The sequence below is a fragment of the Varroa destructor genome, unplaced genomic scaffold (genome assembly GCF_002443255.2).
Source record: "Varroa destructor unplaced genomic scaffold, Vdes_3.0 BEIS01000004.1, whole genome shotgun sequence".
NCBI lineage: Eukaryota > Metazoa > Arthropoda > Arachnida > Mesostigmata > Varroidae > Varroa > Varroa destructor.
Window position 1 is genome coordinate 69,371 of NW_019211457.1, and position 15,971 is coordinate 85,341.

The following is a 15,971-nucleotide window of genomic DNA, read 5'->3' on the forward strand; positions in this document are numbered from 1 at the left end:
ATATTTATGCCAGTGCATTTTAAGAACATCAGAATTAAGCCTTCTTAACCTCTAATTAAGCTTAAGTCAAAAGCAAGTTCAATTATTTTTAAAAATTACCTTTACTGTTCTAACTGTATTTATAAACGCATGTTTTAATAGGCGATACTTCGATAATTGTTTTGGAAAGTTAAACTTTGGCTAGTTCGTGTAGTTGTGTACTGCTTTCAGCATTTCATTTCTATATATATTGCACTGCTTTCCACTCTAAGGGTTTCAGGACAAAAAAAAATTTATATCTGGCACCTTCGTTTTCATCGTTAGAAGGTACCTTCTCAGTTTCGTTAAGAACGTCTTTAATGACAATAAACTTACCAGCTCTTTATCTAAACAAATGTTACGGTTTGATTATCGTTCAGAGCCTAACAGTCGCGTTGATTCTTTTATCAATGAAAATATTTACCAGCTGAACACTGACACGCCACTGAACTGATTCAAGTTCCCATAGAACAATAAACTTAGAGGTAAAAAATGGGTAATCAACCGTTTGAAAGAGAACTTCGGACTTCAGTTTGCTTTCATAGTACGTTTTGAATCTGATATGCGCCACGGTATTAACGATAATAGTAACAGCACTAATTATATATTATTAATGTAAGTAACTGCTGCTATCATATGTGTATGTATATATATATATATATATATATATATACATTGGTGGTAAAATTACACTCAGAATACAATACCACGGCGAATTCAAAGTGAAAAGATGGTTGGTTTCGGCGTATTGCTATTGCTTTCACTGTTAGTTGTATACCGAAATTGTCCTGTCTGCTTTTGTCGATTAAGTTATTTTCGGGACAATGCCATTCGTCTAAGTTGACTTCTCTCGTTTGTTACTATCCGGATCCTTCAACCGTGTTCTCAGCATTTTAACTTAGCATGCTTGTCCTTTCTCGTTGCCTTGTTTCCCAGACTTTGCATCACTGAACTCTGCCCCCCGAACTTGAATCGACTTCGAATTTGGACGCCATCATTTTGTTTATTGCCGTCAGCTACCAAAAGTCTGTTATGCTGAATGCGAGGAGTCTGTTGCTACCATGAGAATGGGGTGGGATCGGCTAGCTCGTTCGTTACTTGCCCTAAAATGGCCTTTTTGTGGTCAGAGAGCTTCTAAGGGGAATGGGGAAGAACAAAATAAACCGAAAAAAAAAACAGGATTTAGAGGGATGTCACGTCTAATTTAAAATTAGTTTAAAATTTCGCTCTGTCGATATATTTAGGCTTCTTATATTGTTTCTATCTATGTTGGATAAGTACTTTTAGGGTAGATAATTACTGTAAACTTGATCAAAATGTTTGTGTCTATTAAAATGAAAAAAATACACCCGGAAGCCCCTGTCACTGCGAAAATGGCTGACTGTGCCCGAGGGATAATCGGCTTAATTTTGCAAATGCGCTATTGGTTATGGCTTTGATCCATATATATGCCCTGAAAATCCAAGTGCCCAATCGGGCTTGAAGGGCATTGGATACTTTTCAGAATACTACGCTAGGTGACGCCTTGCATAACTCTCAGATATAGATATGCGAGTCAATATCTGTAAAACAGCACGCAAAATTATTTAAGGCTCTGTCGAGCGACCGCACCGGGCGTAAAACTCGAAACATCTACATACGAAAGGCATTTCGGGTGTTCTCTATAGGAACCCACAATTTGACTTGAGAGAAACGAGTGTGTTCTATTCTCTATGGACCAATTGGTGGGCTTGCCTATTGCCAAACTTTTCCCCTACTCACAAGCTTAGAATGCATTTAAAATGACACTATCCTCATAATAAATAGGTAGGAAATTATTTCCCAATGGCAACAAGTGTGATTTTTACAGATGAAACCCTGACACGAGACCTAGCATCAGTTGGAAAAATTCAGTTGGGGCACAGGACGTGGAGTGCTCTTCGAGATATTGAACAAAAGCCCACAAGCCTATCTAGGCCCTTTTAATCTTCGTAATTTTCCGTAAAACTGAACAAATGTATTAAACTCGCGAACAAGTTATAGCGGGTGAATTTGAAGCTGGGCTGGATCCAGTAGCTAGCTATAAGTGTAATCGGAAATAATTCGCGGTTTATTTATTTTTTTTTATTGCACTTCCGTTTATAATTAGACGAAAGGATTACAAATCATCTCGACAAGGATTTTTATTTTTTTATATATATTTATATATATATATATATATATATATATAAAATAGATATGCGAGTCAATATCTGTAAAACAGCTTATTTTTATTTTTTTTATTTTTTTTCAGTTTATTCAAAGTTTACTTCGAATCGGTCATAGATTTATAATTGCCCTAAGCGCTTTTTGGCCAGACCGCAGTTGAAAGAGCGTTCATAGTTTCGTGCGTTGGCTCGTGGGAAGAATATTACTAACTTAATTAATCCTACGTAATTCTTTGCTTGCTGATTAACTGACGTATTCTTTCTAGCAGTTACCTAATGAGAGCTTTTCATGCTCAGTCACGATAATTCACAATTTTAAAATATGAATGTGCATGTTTTTACCTATCTGTCATCGCAAGTCGTACAGATTTCAGTCAAGGCTATTTTCTTGTTCAGGGTGTACAAAAGCATGCATTTGATTCATTCTAATACGATTACTATTCTTTATGAGGAATGGACCATGCATATACTGTTGTATATGTACGGTAGCTCTTAATGAGTTCCAGAAGATCAGAAAGGGAGGTTAAGTAGCTACTGTGTACTAGTATCGAGTAGTTTTTATTCTATCAATGGTGTACAGACTTCCTCAACAGCCCCACTGCGAAAGGATATCCCTTGACGTTCTTCCGCTTTTAAGCGACGTGTTTTCGCGGCTTGAGAACTAGTCATACACTATTATTAAAACACGAGAACACTACTGAATAGGACTTTTGTCACTTGTAAGTTTTGTTCTTTGATTCTCAGATATGATTCTGACCGCCCTTGTGTATCATTTATCGCAAGGCCAGTGCATTACCTTCATCTGTATTGAACAAGGTAACCGGGTACGGCGTTGTACAGTCGTCATTACTTTCTCACGACGACTGAATCTTAGAGTGCCCTTTCGTGGTATCATGCCTCACTAATTATTTTCATTTCAGCGGGCTATCTAGAAGCTTTTTTGCGGAAGCGCGACGTCTCAAAAACACCCATGAAGGAAATACTAAACATAACGGCCGGTAACCTGAATAACCTTGACGGTTATGTACAAACGTCGAGGGGAGCGAGTTTGTGTAGCAGTTCAAATTGTCAATCTTTCAGCAGTACTGAACTAGCAGTTTTTATAGTCAGGTTTCCGTTGTGCAGGTTCCATGACGATATGGCTTGTAGAAACCTGCGATTTCGCTAACTGAAGAAGTTCCGTCATAAAATCTTTAGCTATCCTACAGAGGTTATTTGATTTCCCAAGTACTCCTAGAGCGTACAATGCCAGCGGCATTAGACAACTTGCTTCCAATGCGCTGGTGCTTAATTTGATGTGTGAATCGCTGCTATGTTAAATTGAATTTCTACAAATGTTCGTAATTATTAGCGAATTCGTGCATATGTCTAAGCCCTGTGTTCCAGCCTAGGATTGATCCTTTTGAAATTCTGATTCGTAACTTTGCCTTTTGCTATGTCTCTCCGACAACGAATCGGAGCTGTTGCAATTTTAGTACTATCCTATACTATGTCTTCATAGGTAGCTATTGATTTCAAGATCCATTTCAATATCGTCGCATTACGTTACATATACAATCATAAAAATAGCTCTATGTATACGGAATCATTTAGAGTGAACCGTTCGTAATAGGTATGTAGTAATATTTCATTATACAGTGCCGTTGTTTTTTACGTCAGGTTGATTTAATTTTATAGTAATTCTTCTAGGTGAATCAACGTATGTTGTCGATCGGTTAATACTTTGGGTCTTTCCAAATATGGAGCTCGTTTCGTACACACACCATCGAAACATCGATCTATAGGACACTTGACAACATTTAATAACAAGTAAAAAACAAAACAAACAAATATAAAAAATGCGCGCACGAAGGGAAATTGAGTTTTCCCTTTTTAACCTACGTACTATTTTGACCGAAACAGACGTAATGTTCTGAAAATGGACTCTGTACTAGCTTGCATTACTTACTTTTTATGCCTCAGTTGTATGAAAAACAATATTGACAAGGAGAAGATGTACTTTAGCTGTCTGGTGGTTTTTCAGTAGGGCGCATTGTTAAATAAATATGAACGAGAGAACAAATAAGTGTGAACCCTTTTTCCCCCATAAAATGTGTTTTTGCTTCCTGCTTCTAGTAAGAAAATGTTGCTTTGCTTGTAAGCACTACTGCATGACGATACATGTTCCATTGCACTACCTTGAAACCACGACCAACTTCGCCAGTGACCCCCCCCCCGACGAACCTTCCAATTGAATTGGTTGAAATGCGCTGTTCGAGGGTTGTTAATGAGTCTTCTTTGCGATGCGCACAGCAGAACAACTAGAACAAGCCTTTTTTGTGGTATTATGCTCTATTGCTGTTCTTCAACAAGTCACTGGTCGAGCTTAACAATGAACCATTTTACTTCCTTGCAGTGTTTTAGATTCAATATCTCATAAGTTATTTTCGGAAGCAGAAAGGTTCAATTAGACAGTTAGATACGTTATCAAAATACAAAAAGCTGCAAGCCCAGCTGTGTTACTGCAGTTACAAAAATCATGAGCTTCGCTTAGCCATTTTGAAACGATAACGGCATTTCGGTAACGGATGATCTGCTGAAATACCGTAGAATTATATCATCAGTAGACTTGGCGTGGTTGTAGACGACAGGCGTCATTATAACCAATATCTACAGAGCGAGCTTACAGGTCAAAGTCAATTTCTTTCCTGCGTAATCAAAGAAGTGAGTTCAGATTTTGCTGCCGATACCCAGGGAGCACCTTTGGATAACTAACCGTTTAATGTCATCGCGCAAATGAAGTCTAAGGGGAGCTGCAGATAAGGAAACAAGTTGCATATCGATAAAAATCAATTATCAAATGTGTTCGGTCTTTCCAAAAGAAATTGGAGTATATTTCGCCTTGTACACCTAAGCTGATGTTATAATAAGTAACGTAACGTATGTATATTGTCTCCCTGCTGACGCTCAGCTTATTTTTCGTAAATATGTATTTTCTGTCGTTTTGTATCAACACGTTTTTTGCTATAGACGTAGTTCCGTTTACAGGTCTGCTTGCACATTTATTGACATCCCTGCATCAAATCAATGTTTGTATTATATAATGTCTGTTATAAAGCTTGCATCAACGCGATGTTGTAACATCTAACTTTTTCATACTTTTTAAAATTAACTGTTTTGTTAAAGAAGTATAAAGAAACGGTAAACATGAAAGATCGAAATCATAATCGTTACCTTGTAGCTACTTTTGAACGCTTTTTGACGAAGAATTTCGCTATTTTTACTTAAATCGGTTACTAATCTTTTTTTTTTTCTTACTTCTGAATTGATTTCCAAATCCCAAATGAATAATATGTTGTCTTTCGTTGCCGCGTCTTTCATCTTAGTCTTTACTTTATAGCCTATCGAAATTGTCGCATCTTAAAGAGAGTAATTCAAAGATTAGAATTCCATGTTTAATTTTGTAACAACATGTTGGCAGAATAAGCAAAGAAAGAGTTTTCCAATTGTAGTTAATAGCAACTAGTGGCAAAAAGTATTTAATCAATAATAATAATGGCAAAACGTACCCACCATGCTAATTTATTGTTTTTAGTACTCATTAACTTTTTAAAATGAAATTGATTTCTCGCAGATATTTAAAAAAGGGCTCTTTTATATTTTTATTCACAACTCAGAGTCAAATTAGATTATTGCACTTTTAGAAGGGTTGATTTGATTATAAGATGCGCTACCGGATAATACGTACAGGATGAGTGGCTTGACTCCGGACTTTCCTCTTTTAAGATGTTTTTAAAATCGTATTAAAACAAAAAACAGATATACTAATGAAATGTTAAAAATGCGTTTGTGTTAATATACTCTCTGTTCACCGTGACTACCATTCTGAACCGCTCACAGATTTACTTTAGATGTCTATGTTAAAACTGTACAGACGTCTTCACAAGTGAACGAGGCGATATAGTTGTGTTTACTTCAGAACACGCTCGGACTCTCCAGCAGCCAACTTTGTACGACCCAACTAATATGAACTCGTGTGCCACCATGCTGAAAAGTTTCTTCCGGGAGATGCTTGGTCTTCTTTAGGAACTATAGCCTGACATGTTTATTTACTGATGATTTCTCCATTATATGACAGCTCCTTCACCGGACGCCACACGTGACTTTGAAGGTTCTACTGGCTTCACATGTAATATATATAGTAGGCATATCCATATGAAGCTTCAGCGCTAGAAACCTGACCAAAAGAGAAGGATTGTCAAAAATGCATTCCTGTACAACGTCGATTAAGTTTCGAGTCTGTACTTTTTTGTTTAATGTGCATTTTCTGCAAATCTGTGCCAGAACCATTTCTGCTTCTTCCCTGCAGTCGCATAATTATTCGTGGTGCCGTACGCTGCGCACGATCTGAGGCAACCGAAAAAACTTAATGTCTCGGGGGGGGACGCTGGGCATTGAGAGATTAAATAATAGCTGCTTTCCGCTTAAAAACAGAGGACGAAGCGCCGCTTTCTGTCATGTATGAAGGTTTCTTCACAATTTCGTTGAAAAAAGCGGCTTTTGGTAGACGCATTTATGAGAGTGTGCATAGCCAGTCAAAATAAGTCCAAATTTGAGTTACCACATGTACAAATGAAAACAAAAATGCTCGACAAATATTTATCTGTCATTCAATTTATGGTTGAGTTAAGCGCAAACGTGAGTATGGGAAAAAATTTTATGTACTACAGAAGCTGCTACCCAAAATTTGCTTATTCAAGATATTTTGTTCATCGTATTGAATTAAAATATGTATAGAGATGACCGTGTTATTTCGAAGTATTTGACAAATCGAATAGAGAACAAAGACCTTGCTGTTTTTTAAAAGGTTACTATTAGTTTAGTTTTTGAAAAAAGATCATCATAATTAACAATCAGAGCAAACAGATACTAAAAAAACATTCTTAATAGAGATTCAGGCTTTAGCGCATTTAATCCACCAATATATAATAATAATAATAATTTACCTTTCTAGCGTTGAAGATCCATCCACACTTCTCAAGCATTTGAAGATCGAAAGCAACTCAATTATGCAAATGTTCGCACTGTGTAAATCTTGGCTGAACATATTATACAGCTTAATAAATACGACGATTTTTATGAACTGGTTTTTATAAACTGCTGAACGATAAAGGTTGATCTAAGTTTACACTTAATTAGGCATTTCTATCGATGCTTTAAAATAATTTTTACGCTTTGATATTCGGACGTAACTGTAAAAAATTTCTACGTCAGAATGGTCTCCTTTTGCTGTTCAATAGGTATTTTCCTACTGAATTCGCAGTACAGTGGCTGCTCCTAATTTCACGCTAATAGGCGCAGATGGCCTAGTCGAGTTTCCATCTGCTAGCCTTCTAGTAATCCTAAGGTTGCGAAGGCTGTACCCAACGTTTGGCAAAGCCTCATTCGGTTACTTAGCTGCTATTGATTACACTGACTGCGGCCGCAGGTATGTAGGGTTTTTGGAGTAAGACAGATTGGTGAAGTTTTACCAAAACGCTCCCCGCCAGCCGTGTTCCAGTACTCCGGCGTTCCCCCGTCTCTACCGGACTTCGATATAGCAGCAGTAATACTTCTAAAAGCTCGAAGCGCTTTTCATTGTTGAGTCACGATTTGGCTGTACGCGCATTCAGCTTCCGAGTCGTACCGTGAAACGCTCAAATGAAACACCATATGTAAAATCAAAGAGTAACTATAGGCGTTTGAATAGTACTAGGGATGGATACTTCGGGTTTCTAATAGAACATGCACTTCCCTGAACAGCCATATCAAGTTAATGGGTTAATATACGTATAATTAATCAGTGCGACCTTTGCATTCGGTTGGACTCATGCATGATTTTAATAGTGTTAGGTGCTACATAAAACCATGTTCAATAAGACGATAGAGGGAGGAAGGGACTAGTAAGGCGGAATAGTTACCAAAATCGACTGCTTCATGCGTCGCTTGGTTCTTTTAGAATGGCTGCAGATCAGTTAACTAAAGGGCATGGTCTTGATAAATTGATTGGCTATGGTATGGCTAAACCGTTAATAACAAGGACAGAGCTCTAACGAAGCTCTGGGGCACCTACTATATCCCTGAAGCATATATCCATGTTAGGTGCGATCAGTGTAGCAATGTGACTGGAGCACTGCTGGAATGGCAAGTCCTGGGGTACGTCTAATAGTATTATCCCCTGCTACAGGAGCCACAGGTTTGCAGGACTCTGTCCTGTTTTTCGTAGTGCGGTACGGATACTAACTGAAAATTCCAGAAAGATAAAAAGGGAAAAGAAAAATAAAATAGAGTGGGGATAGATTGGGATACATAGCACACTGGAGGAATGCGCTATATAATCAAGGTAACTACGACAGAAGCCTTAATTTACGAAAGAGCCGCAGAGAAATATGTTAATCAAGAGTCGTAGTGTCTCATTTCAGTTCGCTCGGATCTCTTTCAGTATATGGGTAGAAGCCGGGATTTTACGTCTGGGGCGGCAGCAGCAAGGCACCGGCGCCGAACAGCCAATGGTAACGGCAACCTAGCCGATCGGGATCAGAGGCGCTAGGTGGTTATAACATTATTAAGACCAGATAAGACCCGCCGTTGCCTTTTTGGACACTAGCGACAAGCGGCATTGTGAGCGTGTCCCGTGTGCGCGATGCACGGGTACGCCTGTAATCGGAGCAAAACTGGAGAATGTGCATTGTGTGTGTCTTTGTGGAACACCGTAAACTCGAATGTGTTTTATTACAACAGTGACCCGCGTTTGACTGCACTGGTGCGTTTGGCTAAGAAACTAGTCCACAAAACAGGGTGCGATGAAATTGGGTTGACGGGAAATGACGAACAGTGTCTGGATGAGCGGACATTGCCCCGCTCGGATGCAAGAAACATGCTCTAGGGGCGCCATTTACTGTTGTAGTTAACGGAAGCCATGAAGCCAGCCTTATAAGTTTTGCCGGGTCTCCTTTTGGCTTGGAGGCAATTTTTTGCTGAATACCGTGTATTATAAAAAAATTTACAGGTGGCAAGGCGTGTTTTACTGAGCATTTCCTGAAGATCCACATCTAACAAAATACATCCGACTATTCGGCTTACCTCAGGCATACATGTTATACGGGTGCTAGCAACCGTAAGATTCAAATTTATTAGAGAAATTCTATAATAGGAAAATTTCTGGGTAATTCTGTAGAAAATTCAATAATATTAGACCTTATATATTAGGCTGTTTAATTGAATGGACCGTTTTTAGAAACGCGCTTCGCTGATAAGAAAAACTCTCGTTTCTCAAACAGAACGTAGTTTTTCATTCGGCTGGATCGTTAACGCGAGTTTAATATTAGTAGATAATTATGAAGTTTCTACTTTTAGCAATTAGTACATTGCTGTAATTCGTTGAAAGTTAGTCGAGCTATTAAGTTCAGCCGCCTTAGGTGAACGCGTAGCACGAGCTCGATGACATGTACATAAAATAGAGAAATATTAATGCAAAGAAGTTAAGAAGGAGACTCGTGTCAAATCCTACGACTGACAAACTGGTCTACAGGTTCTAAGAAGCTTTCAAGTAAAGCGAACCTTGAATCCTGGGGTTTCTGTTGACTGACACTCATGGGCCAGTGGGCTAGCAATCAACAGTACACAATGCGACTATCAATGACAACGCGAAACTATACTGAATTGGCTGGAATTAAGGCCATAATCTAGGACTCTAATGCTAAGCATCAACTAATAGTGACAATCATTGTGACCATCGCTCTGCATTCATGTAAGACATTATAAGTCTCCATTGATTAACGGGGCAGATCAATGATCTACATTTATTTGCACAAATGAACGTATATACTAAGTGTGCAACCATTTTTTTATGAATTAATGTTTAAACAGTATGATTTCATATGAAACGGCCTAATACAAAATGCCATAAAGGTCCACATAATTTCATAAAGCCTTTATTTGTTAATAAAGTGATATAAGTATTTTTGCTTGTTTGACACATGGGCAAATAGCGACTAACAGAGACATTTGGTGCAAGATAATAATAAGTGATTTAGTTACAGTACAAACTGATGGCTCCTGCTGTCGGAAAACCGTCTGCGTAGATCGGGTTTCGGTCAGATGTAACCGAGTGGAAGGCGAATATAGAGAAATCAGTATACGAAAAAGATCTATCTACTATTTTTTTTATAACACATGCTTCCATTATATCATTTTTTAATGTTATAGTCTTTCAAACTCAAAATTGTTATTCTATTATAACAAAAAGAGAAGGAACGCTAATTTCATTTTTTTTTTTGTAAATCTGACTTCTAACAATATACACTGACTGTGAAATCCATTGACATAATGGCATTAATAGTAATTATTAAGCAATGTGTCATAAAAAAAATATTCATAAAACGATGTGTCCTCGCGTAAGTTCGTAAGCAGCGTTGATGTGATCCATCCTGTTAGGCATTACTTCTGTATGAAGTTACCCCCTTCAAGTAATCGCACCCAAAGGGAGCATCACTGTACCACAGATATTGAGCTACATAAAAAAGCTGACTAATATCCATGACCTTTTTCGTCAAGAAGATGAAAATAATAAGTAATAAAATGCTGATGGTAAACTTATTTTACGGATAGAGAACTAAATAAAATAGAGTCGTGTGTAAGCAATAAATCCCTTTATTGTACCTAGCGGCCTGCAGATGCCTAAAATGTAACAACCATGACTATTTTCCTTCCCCTAGTCTGTGTGAGCAAGTGAGTCAGATGAACGTCGTCCAGGGACGGGAAAAATACCTCGCGAGTTTGCGATGTCGGCGATATGAAATGGGAGAAATGGAGGGAGCTCCAAAAACGCAGCCCAACCAGCCGATCCTAGAAGCCTTCGCAAAGTGTTTCGGCCTTTGCAAAAGCCTCGATGCAGAAAGGCCCAGAGAATACCGTCTGCATTGTCAATGATAATCGCAACGAAGTTCTAAAGACATTGCTGTACATCGTAAATCGACTACTACGAAGCGGGGAGGCAAATATGTCCCGACTGCCCCGGTAGAGGAACCCCTCAAACGAGCTCTAACTAAGGATCGCTGAAATTAGAGAACAGGGGCAAACCGAAGCGTTTTCTCGTAGGGTAATGACAAATGACTGTCACTATCATATAAGAACACAGATGTTGTGCAAAGAGTAATCGAGGTTATACAGTCTCATTGTTTGCACGTGATTATCGATTGAATTGAGTAAATAAGGTAAAAGGCATAAGCCACTCATAAAAAATGTGGCAATTTTGTGCGAACTACCTTGAGAAATATATTACAGTATGCGACTTTTGCTTCGCAGACAAGCGATTGTCAGCAATAATATTAGTAGAATTTATATGACGGAATTCAGGCGTGGTCCTCCGGATGATGAACTCGTCGTATATTGTTTTTATATTATTTCTAGCGGTTTGAATCTTACCGATCTAACAAAATTTTTCAAATTTTACATACCATTTTACTGCGCTAACAAGGCTTTGTCGCTCAGACTGTTGGCTTTCTTTAGCCCAAACCGAAATATATCTGTGTACGCATGGTATATATATGGAAAAAACATCTATATCATGTTGTTATTACTATAATTAGTCGTTTCCTAAAGCTTAGGAATGACTTGTACTCAGGTAAAAGAAAAAGTTTACGAACTAGGTCTCCGTACGATTTTTATTAAACGAGGAAAACGTGGTTTGTGTCACACGCCGAAGATACATCGATGGCTTGGATATGTTATTGTATTGTAGTGAGCTACTCCAACTAGTTATTATTCTCGCTAGACCACTGCAGCAAATCTTCGCTTGTTCGCCCTAAGTACACGACTAGCACACTTCAACGAAAATATATTCAGAGATTGTGCAAGTTTATCATATATATATATATATATATATATATATATATATATATATATATATATATATATATGTGGGTCGAATAACGCATGGCAATAACATGCTTCTCCAATTAACCAGTCGGGAAGATACCCTGGCGGGAATATCAGTCACACTGCTTGCGGCCGCGTGAGCATAGCAGCATAATCATCTAATGAACACACAATGCTGTGCGTGACATCTTGCGAGCCCCCAGCTTAACTGAAACCTTAGTAAAGTGGAATTGTTGCCAGTCGAGGACAAACCCAGAGTTTACTGCAGATCTTCACCCACCTGATAACTCTAGGTTCTCTTCTCCAAGAGATTCCTGTGCCTCTTGTAAGGGTAGTCCTGTACGGAGCGGTGACTGGCAGACAAATCTCACGGACTTTTTCGCAGATGGGACAAATTCATATACCAGCTGATGATCGCAGGCAATGATAGTTACTGGAGTTGGACGTGGTAGCAATAGCAGCCGTTTGCCGAATCGGCCCTGTCTGAAAACGTTCCGCGTGATCTAGTCGTGTGTTGCTTGTCTTCCATGACCTTCTGATGAACTTTCTATTCGCTTGATGCCGAATTCGATGAGGCCAGACCGCTGAAGAAGACTGCTTTGGGTCTACATACTAGCACAAGCTTAGAACAGAATAAGAGGGGCAGGAGAGGTGGGAGCGAGGACAAACTGGGACAACCACTGCCTATCGCGTTGGTACCAGCAGACATGAATTGCTCAAAGAGCTACCGTAGTGTGTCTAGCAAGAAAAGACGAAGAGATTAGAGTGGGAAGCAACAATAACGACGAGTCAAAAAACTATGGAACATCGGCATATCAAGGAGGGTTAATTGCGACTACCAAAGGAGCTAACTTCAAAGGACAAACGAGGAGTCCGGTTATAGCTTGTGGACGGAAGAAGAAAACGAGTGATACGCCGCTGGTACTGGTGATTTTCATTGGGGTTTTGCTTCTAGATGAGGCATGGTATATAGAGCGCGTAACGGTATGTGGTCTACGAGAAGATCCATTGTACGCAGTAAGATTAATCGATGACACTACGAAACCCAATACGTGTTTACGCGAGAATATGACTTCTACCACACCACTTCAACGCTATAATTTTCACATAACGTTGACATATTACCGAACTGTCTCGTGTTAAGATAATTAAAAACCCGGAAGCAGATGCAACAGTAATTCCTTGTAAGGTCATACAGAAGACAAAAACATACTGCGGAGAGAAATAATTAAGAGTTGCAGCGTTTTCAAAAACTGGCAGCGATAAACAAAAAACTCCAATAGGATGTTTGATGTTTGACTTGGGCGGACAGCGCTGATTTGGTTGTTGATAGGAGTCAGGCTGTTCTCAAACTATCGGCGACATCTTGTAGCCGGGTGCGATGCAAACACTGCGAAGATGCTCAGATGATCAACCGCTCCTGAATTCTCGTTTTGGGGTGTTAAAAAATAGTTTCCTTCCATGTTGATTATAAACGTTTGCTAAACAAAAATGTGAAGTACTTTCAACCCGCAATATTTTCATCCTGGTTTCACAATATCAATGATTTCTCGCACTGTTATATTGACCTTACACGCCATTGTGAACACTCAATCAAATGCATTAGAAGGTGGCATGAAGTGTGGAAGTTTTGTGATATCTTTAAAGTTTAGATCAAATACTGTGCGCAAATGCTTAGTCCGAAGAATATGACTCGTGAAGGCTATGGACCGTAAATTTTAATTTCGTCCATGAGAAAACAATCTATTTCCTATAGCAATGAGCGAAGCATGTATCGTTCCCATCGTAATTACACTGGTTGGAACAGATACGTTATTGATTTTCGTTAAATTTCGAAAATAATCAGCAAGCGGAAAAATTCTAGTCGAGATCTTTCATTATTTATACACATTTTAATGGTGGCCAAACGCCAGCGTGGGCAGAATCGCTGGTAACACTATTGTCTGCAGTGGATGATTGTCATCATTTTAAACTGCAATACCGATACTATCTCTCCTTACCAAGTAAACGACATCATTTGATAGTTTGTGATGAATATCGTGATTACCGCTTTTGAATCATAACAGATAGCGTCCACTATGAGATTTCGAAAATAATTCGTGCACTTTAGGATATCAAAGTTCTGTGCATTTAAGTGTCGTATTGAAACGCGTACGTCCAGCTTCCTCGAATACTCTGTCTAACACAAACTTCGACTGGACGAGAGAAGTTTGCGTTTACAAATAAGAAGTTATTAGCCAACGACTCTTATTATAAGTCGTCCAAGAATTATATACATGAACGGCCAGAATTGAAGGCGGTAACCTCTTAAACTACTCATTTTTTAATCCGCTTTCTTTCGTCTTCGTACATCCGAACTCTGTATCTGTTTAGTTGTTACAAAAATCCTGACATTTATCTCCATATAATATAACCGTAGTTCACACCTGCGCGTGTTTAGACCGCATAGGGCCACTTTGGGAACCCAATAAGTTCCTCAAAATTACAAGAAGAGTACGGCCAACCAGTTCGCTGCTTTATGCGAACCTTACATTCTCTCCTTGATTATATAAAAGTATGGCTCCACACCTAAATGTTGATGAGCCCCTGCGTTGTCCCTTGTCAGTCCGAAAGTGTGTCCAACGCTCTTGTATCCTCGTGTTCTATGACGGCCTTACCGGATCTGTCTGGTTCACCCATTGTCGTCATAAGCAAATTGTACTAATGGCGACTGCAATAAAAGGGGCACAGTCACTGGAACAAAGCGCTATAACCTATCGATTAAGAACTCGCCGTCACTCTATACAGCAGCAGCTGCATGATACGGTGCCGTCGTCCGTGACGGACTCGTTGTCGCCAATGCTTCTTGGCGTTACCGTCAGGGAGGAAAAAAACCCGATTCTTGTAGCGGTACGCGCCATCCATTTTTTTTTTTTTGCCAACTAACGCTTATCATAGATGGCGCTGCTGTACTTTCTGATCGCTAGAGAGAGAGAGTTCGCTGTGTCGCAGGAGTGAGTGGCGAAAGAGGTTTCGAAGTAAATTGATTTTTAGTCTGAAAGCCGTCTTTTTTCAGGAAGATAATAGCCGAATAAATAACAGACTGCAATGTCTTACTTTTTTGGTAAGTGCAATAATAATAGTAATCATGATAACAATAATACTAACGGTAACTATATCAACGGGCGATATTAATCGAGATATAAGCAGGAGCTTAATTATAGTCTGAGATGTGCGAGTTTGAATATCTCATAAGGTACCGTGAGACTTAAAAGCTAACCCTAATCCGCCTGAAAAGTTTCGCGACAAGGAGCTCCAGGGCAACAGATATCGTATGTGTACAAACATTCATGTATGGTCCACATGAAGCTCGGTAGAATTGCATGAGCAAGATACTCATTTTTTTTTGTACACGGGAAGACAAAATCAGGCCGCTACTATCATCAGGACAGATGTCTGCAGTTAGTAGAATTACTTCCAAAGCAGCAACTGCTTCAATTGTTACTCTGCAAGCACACACTTTACGAAACTGTCAACTCTAGCTATAGACAAGGCGATCGAATTGCCGACCGGATTTACGGAACGCTTGTTTTCGACGCAGGCTCGCGGCAAATGGAGAACTAAACATGCCGGTATTATGTGTCCGATCAATTCAGTATTTGTCCAGAAATGTTACTGCAATTGGATTCCTAGATAGGCGATGTGCGACAAATCAATGAACGAATAACACCAGATAACGTAGGCTATCTTCGTAAAGAACGTGCAGGTCACAGAAAGCGAGGATTATTTCAGTTACTACTAACTACCGAAATGTAAGGACTGGCGGAAACTAGTTCTGCTATCCGAATTAAGCTGGAACGTCCTCTGGAAAGAAAAGGATCGCCTGACTGC